The sequence below is a fragment of the Carlito syrichta genome, unplaced genomic scaffold (assembly GCF_000164805.1).
Source record: "Carlito syrichta isolate Samal-C Ts95f unplaced genomic scaffold, Tarsius_syrichta-2.0.1 Scaffold267700, whole genome shotgun sequence".
Taxonomy (NCBI): domain Eukaryota; kingdom Metazoa; phylum Chordata; class Mammalia; order Primates; family Tarsiidae; genus Carlito; species Carlito syrichta.
This window is the reverse complement of record NW_007211796.1, coordinates 835,374-846,274: the sequence shown is the minus strand read 5'-3', so window position 1 is coordinate 846,274 and position 10,901 is coordinate 835,374. Positions and strand designations below refer to the sequence as shown.

The 10,901-nt window shown below is 34.9% G+C and overlaps 1 long non-coding RNA gene across 1 annotated transcript; it reads left to right on the top strand.

Moving 5' to 3' along the window:
- Positions 1-6,547: 6,547 nt before the first annotated feature.
- Positions 6,548-9,533, top strand: LOC110595108. Its single transcript, XR_002481607.1, has 2 exons — positions 6,548-6,588; positions 9,207-9,533. It is a non-coding gene; the product is annotated as an uncharacterized LOC110595108 (long non-coding RNA).
- The last annotated feature ends 1,368 nt before the right edge of the window (positions 9,534-10,901 follow it).

The following is a 10,901-nucleotide window of genomic DNA, read 5'->3' as shown; positions in this document are numbered from 1 at the left end:
GAAGCTTATATGTCAAGGCAAGGAACCATTTTAATTATATTTACTCTTCATTTTGAGTATATTTCTTTTTCATACCTGACAAAGACTTTTGAAGTGACTAAAGAAAGGCAAAGCAATCTGATTTAAAAAAAAAAAAAATCTTTCATGTACAATCTTTTGTCTGTAATATTCTCATAATAGCTTAGAAATTTTAAAAGAAGGTTTTAGCCTGTTTTGTTCTTTTCAAATTGGCAAAATTTGATTTTTTTTTCTTCACATGTTTGGATAGGCTTTACAAATCAACAAGCAAGAAAGAACACATTCAACTTAAAAAATGCATTCTTTATTGGTACCTTGGCATCATCAACTAATATCGGCTTTACTCTGAAAACTGTTTCCATGTTTTATTTAAAGAGTTAAAAAAATATACATAGAACTCACATAAAATTAGCCCTAGTGTACTAAAGAGAAAAAAGGTTTAAGGGCAATAGAAGAGTGTTGCTGTAACCAACCCTCCAATCAACTATAGGATCTTGTTAATATATCTTTCAGCTCCATATTGGAGATATGGGTGCCATTTTGCCTGTGATTTTAAACAATCTCCATTTAAGAGTTTAAGTGGGTAATTTAAAAGTTAGTAGTTTTCAGAAACACTTTGCAGAATCATTACTTCTTATGTATGACTTAAAGTTGTACTGAGTTGATAATATCTAAAGGAGGTACTTTCTAAGAAAACTCTCCTGATATTTTATAATTAAATGGCTCAATTATGTAGAATTATTGAAAATGTAATGCCAAAGAAGAGTATTTTGTATTTATCTAGAACACATGAGCATAAAAATGACCTTAGAAAGTTAGCAACATAATTTATTACTTCATTAGCGATATATTTCTTATGCACTATTATTTGTTAGACCTTATAATAAACAACGAAAATACAAACAACAATAAACTTGGTCTGAAAAATAGTAAAGAATGGAGAATTTGGGGCTGCTGAGAGAGAACAGAGTTGAGATAAAATGATTATAGTCATAACTGCCATGAGCTGAGGACATATGTATTGAGGCAATGTACTAGGTGCTTCCTAAGAACCACTTGACACCAACCCTGCAGAATATGTATCAGAATCTTTGTTTCACAGATGAGGAAACCAAAGTATTGATTTATTAAAAGGGATTTTGTAATGACACATAGCAAAGTTTTTATTTTATAAGTAAGGAAGAAGCCTTTTTAAGATAAGGAATAATATGAACAAATTTTTGTTTTGTTGTATTAGTTTTAGATATGGTACCACTTTCACCAGCTAAAATGTCCATCTCACAAAAATATGGTCTTCAGGTAGAATTGTGTTTTTCTCTAACTAGAATGAACTCTGGAGAGTTCATTTTCTATAATAAAGCCCAATATGAATTAAGTAATATCTGGCTTCTAGAAAAACATAGACTGGATTTCTTTACTGTTCTCTATTTTTAAATAAAAGGCATTTTTAAATGACCTATTAACTAATCAGTAGAACATTATAACAAGGCAACCAAGAATTGCTCCTGAAAACTATACAGTCTTGTCTTCCACTAAATTTCACTATGCCCTATTGTTTCATCACGCTAGTGTCCTCACATGGTTTATACACACCAGATTTTATCATAGCTTCATGCTTCAGTTCTCCGAATGTTTCTTCAGCCCAGATTGACTTATTCTTTTTTTTTTTCCTACTAGGTGAAGACCTCATTCATTCTACAATATCAACTTGAAAGGGCACTCCTTTCCCAAAATTTTCCTTCTCATTCATATTAAAATCAACCACTTCCTCTGGTTTCCCACAGCATCTGTTTAATCCTGCTTTATATTAAAGCTATTTATTTCCAAGTCTCTTTTCTTCTAGAATCTAGATGGTTAACAGCCTGAGGGTATTGGCCTTGACTCTTTCATCTAAGTTTTACAAACAAACAAAATAAAACAAGCATAGTGTATTAATATATTTTGTCAAGTAATGATGTCCAAATGCTACACTGTCATAGCTAATACTCAATAATTATTGGATGACTATGATAGAGTTATTCATTCAATTATTCTCTCCAGATTTTTCATTCATTTAATAATTTTGTATGCTTACAGAAGGAACTAAAGGCTGATTTATAAAAATGTTTTGTTTACTTTAATAAAAACCTTTACAAATCAACAGGATAAGGAAAAGAAAACTATTGTATGATAATGTCTGTTGTTGAATCAAACAATGGGCACATTTAAAGAATACAGACCATGCTAGAGTCAGGCAAACTAGTGATAGACTGTAGAAAGCCCAGGAATGTACCAATTCACTACTTAGCATCACTGCCTCCATGGTTTTTAGGTATTTATTGACTGTCTCACACTAATGTATGAGTGCCTGTGGCAACTGGCAAAAGTATATAAATTTATCTGCCCAGAGATACTAGCTATAAAAACAATTTAATAGCAATGCAAGGGAGAAAAGACTAACATTTATGAGGCTATTTATTATCTAGGCAAGATAGTAGACTCTATATGTGTATTATCTCATTTAAAACCTCATAAAAACACTAAGATGGCTAATATTTACACATTTTAAATAAAAGCATGACTGAATGTGAGAATCTTAACTAAATTTTTGACTAAAATTAAACCAAACTCTTTTAACTAAAGGAGTCATATTATTAGAATGCTGAGGAGCCAGGATCAACAATTTTGAAGTCCTTGACCTTTTCCATTAATATTATATTGCCTCTTTTTAGAGTCCACTTCTATATTAAAGAAGTTAAAAATCAATGTAGATTTGTATTTTAACAGAAAGGTTAGTGAACTAGTGGGACTTCAGGTGGTGAAAGAATATAATAGCTAATATTTGTTGAATACTACTGTTCTAAACATTTTGCATGTATTCACTCATTTAATCTTTAGAACAGTCTTTTGGAGGTGAGTGCTATTATTATCATAATTTCCATTTTGCAGTAAAGAAACTGAGTCAAAGATAAGATAAACTTTTGCAAGATCACAAAGTTAGTTAGCAACCATACAGTTGGACTAGAGAGTCTACAGCCCACAGACTTTAGCCTCACAAGACTAAAAGGTTATTAAATGAGATAGCTTAAATAAAGTTCTAAACACATGGCATGGCACAGAATAGGCCTTCATTAAATGTTAGTCACTTTCTCTTTTTTCTTCAATCTCTACAATTATATAATAATAATAATACTTTTAAACATTAAAAAAATACATTGTGATTTTAAAGAGTTTATGACATCTGATTTAAATTTTGTAAAAATAGGACAGTGAATGTGAAGTATAATAAACCTACACTAAAATGACATTGAAAATTATTTAAAGGCATTAGAATGTTAGTCATAACATAGATTTAAGAGACAAAATAGGATATAAAACAGTACACACAGTGTTTTATCAAAAATGAAAAGGGTACATATATATAAACAGAAACAAATGAGTAGAAAGGTATATCCCAAAGTTTCAAAGTATATTGTTCATAAATGATTGTGAGTAATTTTAATCAATGAATAAGCTGCTTGTAGTTTATTCTACATACAGTATTCTACAGTGCCAATCTATGCATGTTTTCTATAACAAGAAAAATTTAAAAAAAAAAGTAGGTACAGGGAGCATTTTTGTTTTAGAGATCATAATACTAAGGGAAGAAATCAGTAGAACTGTGTGAGATTTCACCTTCAATTAGTGATAGAGCTTAAACAGAATGCAAGCTCTTCATTTCTAACCTAGTATGTTTTCTCTGACTCATATTTCTATTTAGTGGTTACTGTTATTATTGAATTCAAAGATAATCTATGAAGAAAGACACTGGAAGTGGTTAGAGAATCTGCAATTGCAAATGTGCTACCAGCCTCTAATGAAACAGTCCCTTATATCATATTGACTTCTTAAGTTGTTTATTCAAGTCATTTGTTTCTGGAGCCAAACCAATAAGTAGTACATGTGGTAGATTAGGTTATTTTCCCCTAATTCTTCACTCGCACTCTATAATGTAACTTTACATCCATACACTTTACCATATGATGACTTTACTGTAATTCTCATTGGCATATGTGTTAATGTGGGAGATGAGATGTCTCTGTCTCCTGACTTTGAGTTTGGCTCAGTGACTTGCTTTGAAATATTAGCAGACATGAAATTATCAGAGATTTTAGATACTGTGGTGGGGGACAGATTCAATAATTGTCAATAGCTTATCTTTCTAGATTAACAGTTGATACACTTTCTAAAAGTAGGGATTATTATTCTTATTTTTGAAGAGAGAAATATAGCTGATATGTAACATCATGTCCTTTTGTACTAACCTGGGACCAAAATAAATTAGTTGGAAAATTAAGGTGCCTTTTCCTGAAGAATTCCTCACTCTTTACTTTCTTCAGTCTAAACTGAGGCACGGGTTAGAAAGGGGAAGCATGTGATGTTAACGTGATTGGTCACCACACTCTGGAAAGAACCTTTACATATCCATGTCTTAGATATTGAGATACAGAAACAGAGATCTGAACTTTCCATTGTCACTTGTGTTCTGGAGCCTCATTAATCTCTGTCATGGAAGGTGGGACTCTTCCCTGGTGCTGATTATAGATAGAGTGGGTCTTACATTTCTGACTAGGAAACAGACATCAACAAGACTTCCCCTTCTCTCATTCCATTCTGGCTTCACATAATTACAGCAACAAATACCCCAAAACAAGAGTCACCTAAAAGCCTGTTGGCTGTGATCAGATAATTCTGATCTGCCACCATTCCTACAGTATAACTCTGAAGTTCTCAAACTTTTTTTCCTACCTTGATGAACAGGAAAGACATTTAAAATCTAAAACATTTCCATGGGTTGAACCAAGGGTTATTTGCAGTTTCTGGAATACAAACTAAAATATTACTCATTTTCTTCCATCTAATAAAGGATATAAGAAAATAGGAAAATATAAGTGTAACCTTATTATAGAAACAATCTTATATTTGTTTTAATTTAATTTTCTTATTAATTTTTTTTCATTTTAGGGGTAAATCATATACCTACACTTTAACACATTTCACACTTGATTGAATCACATCAGTACTTTTTATTGGCAAAAAATTTATTGGTGTATACTATATATTTATTCACTTGTTCAACACACATTAATTGAGCAACTATTATGTGCCATGGCAGTGCTAGATTCAGGAGGCTACAGGTAAACAAAGCAATGTTTCTCTCTCTATATGCTATTACCTGTTCGAGGCGAGCAATTGGGCTTCTACATAGTTTTGGGGACCATGTTATGAATGCACAATAATGCACTGTGGGTAATAAACAGTAGAGAAGAATGTGTTATGAATTGACTGGTAAACAAACAAAACTGACTACCTGGCTAATTTTAGGTTTTCTCCAAAGAACAGTCTGAGACAAGGACTTGGGCTTGGGTGCAGGCAGTAATTTAGAAGGTAATCTCAGAAGGCAAGAGTGAGTGAGTGGCAAGACTGCTTCAGAAAGGCGGAAGAGGCAATAATAAGGATGTGTCAACAAGGCCACCGATGTGGCAACTGAGGTTTGATTCCTCCAGGATCTCTGAGGAACAAAATGTCAAAATGCCTCCAGAGGTAGCCATCAGAAAGGAATGGAGGCTGGAACATGTCTTTTTCCAGCTCTGTTCCTCCTTTGTTGAGAGTTGCATTAAGCAAGGGCATTAAGCTTCACTCATCTAAGTCCCTCTCCCCTCATCCAGCATAGATTTATTAAGCTCTCCCAGCATTGGAAAAGGTCCTGGAACAGAAGAAAAAGCATAATGAGGTGGGAGAGAACAGAACAGTCTGAGCTAGCAGAGAACAGCTTCAGGTGTGGTTGAAATCAGAGGTGACCTGAGGGACTATCACAGAAGTTCCAGGTACAGCTGCTGGAGTAGCCTACTGGGGTAGTAGGTGGCGGGATAATATACTTTGCAATATGACACAGTATCCGAAAAAGATGATTTGAGAAGAGTTAGGCTGCATCTTCTTTACTAGATTCTGCTTCACACACGGTTTCTCTGACTCCTTCAAGAGGTCAAACTTTGGGACAATAAATCCTGACACTGTCTAGCTAAGAAATAGAAAAATGATGTTTTGTTAATAGGCTTACCTGATTCTCTGGCTATGATGTCAAGACCAGACTTACAGCAGTTCTTATGAAAATTCTGACAATCATTCACCAATTATTTTCCTTTAGAAGTCTGATATGTATTGATCTTTCCATGTTTCAGGGAAAAAATGGTTGAACTACTTTGGGGAGCTTTTCCAAAAATGGTGATACATTTTTGCAGCATTTTGCCATGATTAGACCTAGTGAAATTTTTTCTGACATTCTGGATTCGTGACAATAAGATCTGTGTTGTTTTTGTTGTATTTGGTTTGTGTTTATTTTTGTTTTTATTAAAGTAGAGGAGAAATTGGAAAAAGTTAAAAGTTGCACCTAAATATATTAAGCTTGAAGGCTTTGAACATAAACGAATCAGATTTATAGAAAGTTATTAAGACCTTTAAGCTTCTATAAACATTTCATTGTTGCCGACAGTATCTATCTACTTTAGTTAACCCTGCCCAAGCAGCTCTTGTGTTGCTACAAGGATGAAAGTCAGCTTATTTTGCAACTGACCAAGCAGTGAAGGAATATTCTGGGAAATATTGGTTTGGGGGTTCAGAGCATAAGGGTAAATAGTAGATACTTTTATGGTTATGGAAGAAGAGTTGATAAAGCCTAACTCCTCTATTTTAATTTATGAAGGAAAGGACTGTATTCCTAGTCCCCCAAAATGTGGTGGCAGCATTGATGGGTAGGTGGTGGTCCCTTATATGAACACATGTGGCTTCCCTTTGACAATTAATGGGCAAGTCTTAAAAAATAAAAAAAATAAAGATACCCAGGGACCATTTAGGCTTTATCAGTGAGTTTCATCCCGAGATATCAAATCCAGTCACACAGAAACCGAATGTCAATATTTACAAAGCTCTTTCCATCTTATATCCCGCTTCCTTTTTCTTTTATGCTCTTTTTACCCCTTTTCCTTCCTCCCTATTCCCTTGATCCTCTACTTCTCTCTTTTCCCCAATTGCTCTCATTTTCTAATAGCCCCATTCCCATTAGTCAGTCCCAAATCTGTTCATCTCGCAAAAGGTTTCAGTGATGGAAAAGAAAGGGCCCCAAACAAAGCCACCACCCGAGACAAGAACTCCAGAGGGTGGTGAATGGTGACTGGGGAAAGGCTGCACACTGGGAATGTTACCGCTCTGGAGGCTCTTAGCCTGAAAAGCGATTAGGTTTCAGCAGACTTGATAGCTGTATCAAGCCCCATGATTTCAAAGCTTTCATGGGCTGACAAGGACTTGCTAATTTCAAACTTTCTAACCAATTACAATCACAAAGAACTCAGGACAATAATCAGTGAGCAAAATGAAACTGCTGGAGTGAAGCAGCCCTCTGCAGGTTTCACTCTTGTGGCTCTGCCACGCAATGTGCAGCTGGGACTCTGCTTCAATAAGTAAATAAAAATACATAACAAAATACAAACATACACAATGGATTCCACTTGCTGTCTTGCCCCCAGTAGAGGGTTATGTAGGAACCCTGTCTTGCATTCAGCCCATTAATTTCTGATGGTGTTAATTAAAAACTTTTGATGCTGGTTTGAATGGAAAATACCTCAAACAGTGTTTCCTTTATTGAAACACCAAGTTCCAAGTCTTGGATTATTAAGGTTAAGCTCTGTCAGTAGTGAGACCAACGTAAATGCTTTTCATACCATCTGCTTTGACAAAAAAAAGAAAAAGTAATAATAAATAAATAAATGAAAAGGAAGAAGAAAAACTGTTTAGGTTGAAAACTCCCTTATTTCAACCTTTTTTTTCTCCTAGGACTAAACGGAAACTCCAGGTTCCTGAATGTAGAACATATGATTTTTTAAAAAATCTTTTTTCAAATCTTTACAGAACATTCAAATAACCCAATGTTCTAGGACCTGAATTTTTTATATTTTAAAATGAAGAAAGCTGCTTAAAATAAGTGAATCAGCTGCTAAGTGATTTCTCTCTGTCTTTTCCTCTATTCTCTCTTTCAAAAGGCAGAAAAAATGCTTAAAATGGTATATGCGATTGATATGTGCAGCTTAAGAAGCTTAATATAATTACTGAGGATTCAGACTTTCTATTTAAAAATAAGATAGGATGGGGTAATAGAAACTCTGAGTGGTGAGTATTTATCCCTCATGAGGTATGGGAAATGTTTCCAAATGTGTGATTCACTGAGCAAGGTAAGGGGCGCAAAGCAGTTATTCACAGAATTCTCTGTCCTCCTGAAAGCCCAGAGAAGACTGAGAAATTCAGAGAGCAATGTAAGAGGATAGTGTGAGAGATGCTGGGCAGGAAACGAGCAAATAAAACATCCATTTCTGCAGTCCAACACTTTTACGAAGTATTACGCAAACCACTGAAACATTCTGATTGGGTTTTAAGAGCCTTCTCCAATTTTACTTTTTAATCATTCTTCCCTTTTGTACTCAGGTCTGAAGCCTTAGGCTCCCATTCTGAGAGGTCCCATAAATGTCATCTCACAGATACCCTTTTCTCTTTTGTGTTTTAATATACCTAACTTTATCATTTTTCTTATCCTAACCTATTTATTCACACCATCTGCAATGTCATCTGCAATGCCTTGAAAGACCACAAGACTTTTCTTTTTTGCCCCTAAAGGTCTTCATCACTCTTGTTCCTGTTTTGATCTACATATCTTTAACGAGGATGAAGTTCTCTATAAAGGCTAAGCATTTTGGCAGATCTTCTTTCCTTCCCTCCCTAACTGCAGGCTGCATTGACCTCATCCTCTTGGATCAGTTTGCAAAACTGGCTTCCAAACCTGATGTGACATGACAGTGATACTTCAAAAACAATAACAATAACAACAACATCAACAGAAAAACATCACTATAAAGCATGTGAGGAAGAATATGCCGAGTCACAGAACAGAAACTCCATACGGAAAACAATCCAGAGCAAACCACAGCATGAATCTGTTTGTTCGCAAAATGTATGAATTTTCCTCAGAGTCAATTAATAGGTGATAAGGATAGTAAATGTAAATTAACTAACAGATATGTAACATATGAATGCACTTAGAGATGATTTCCAGCTGAAATGATTTTTTTTTAGAGACCAAGTTTTTGTTAAACTTAATCCTTACTCTTTTCCCTTTCCAGCAGCAGAAACATCTGGTCGGTTTTAGATTCCCCTTGGATTTCCAACTTCAAAGGGAATTATAAAGAATAACAAATTCATGTACCGGCACTAAAAAAAAATTAGAGCAGCAGGAGAGAATGGTAAAATTGTCCTTATTTGACTGCTAGTGACAGGCGCCACAGGCAGAACCATGAGAAAAGACAAAGGCAAGATCACTGGTTGACAACCAGAGTTCCTGCAAGGGACTGAATTTGGCTACATGCACATATGTACAGGGCCTTTAACAATCCACACAGAGATTTCTACTTGCTTAAATGAAAATAGTAAATAATAAATAAAGGAGTTAGAAGTCAAGAAAAAAAAATGGGCTCACATTCACCTGTCATATCATAGATTGTCTAAATAATAGCAGATAAACCAATACATGTTTGTTGAAAGGATAACCTGGAAACAATCTTAAAGATCCACTTAACCTCTGGATTTTTGTTTGAACTAAAGAAAACTTGTGAATTCTGATTCTATGAAGGGCTGGATAAGCCATCCTAGAAGTAATAGAGGCTCCTAAGAGTCTTGGATCTTCAAGCGTCTCAAAAACAGTTTCTGTCTCTTCCTTGCTTTGGATCCTTACTCTCAAAAGATGTGACCAGAAATCATAGTCTTCCCACAGTGACAGAATAAATTTTGAGTAAACCATTGAAATTTGTAATTTCAAATTTGTAGTGTCAAATTTTGTTTGACATTACTTTATAGAACTGGATTTATTCTTCTCTATCAGTTTCTTAGCAAAACTGAAACACACTTCCTATAGTGCTGGTCTTGATATAATCAGACATAAGAAAGTGAGAGCAGTTAGAGAAAATACAACTTTGCCATTGTAATTACCTCTTACAAACAGCCTTTCCTCTTTCTTGATTTATGTGCAATGTGTATAGCAATAACAATAAAAATAAACAAAGACATGATTAACCAATCAACTTGTTTGTGGACCAGAGAGAGAAATAGTGAAGGGCTAAAACACCTTTCAATAATTAATGATGAGAGTCTTTAAACTTAGTTCTCAGAGGTTACAGATCTCCACACCACAAATACATTAGGTCGATTCACAGAGTGGCCATCAAATACCCAACAAGCAAATTACTGTTGACCAAGAAGTACACATCAACAGCACAACAGGAATGTTTTCATAGAGGAGTACAGAATATACGAAGCCAGTTCTCTATGGAGCCTACCATGATTTCCTAACGGAGCAGTATCCAAAAGATAAGACCATCTCCAAAGTATATTCTTCATAACACAGGCTCTAGGTAAGAAGAAAGTAATCTCTAGTTAAGGGGGAGAAATGATTTCTCCTCACTATTTCCAACAGTAAGGGATTGAGTTGGCTACAGAAACACCTCTTTGAATATCTTTGCCTTTAGTGGGGTATTTATCCTTCCCTCACCACTTCAGGTGAAGCAGAGTCACCAAAATTATCTCAGTAAGGGAATGCTACAGTTCCCATCCTTATGCTAATTGTGCATGATTATGTGCTACAGGTCCAACAGAGTTTATACAGAAAATATGCTCACATCATGAAACAGGGATCTGATGATCTGACCAAAACATTTTTTTTCTTTTGTGACTGTCAATGTCTTTAGGTCTAAAATGAAAATCTTGGTTGGTGGGGGTATTTGCAAAGGATTCCCTGCCCTATATAAGCAGAGTCATCCAACGACAAC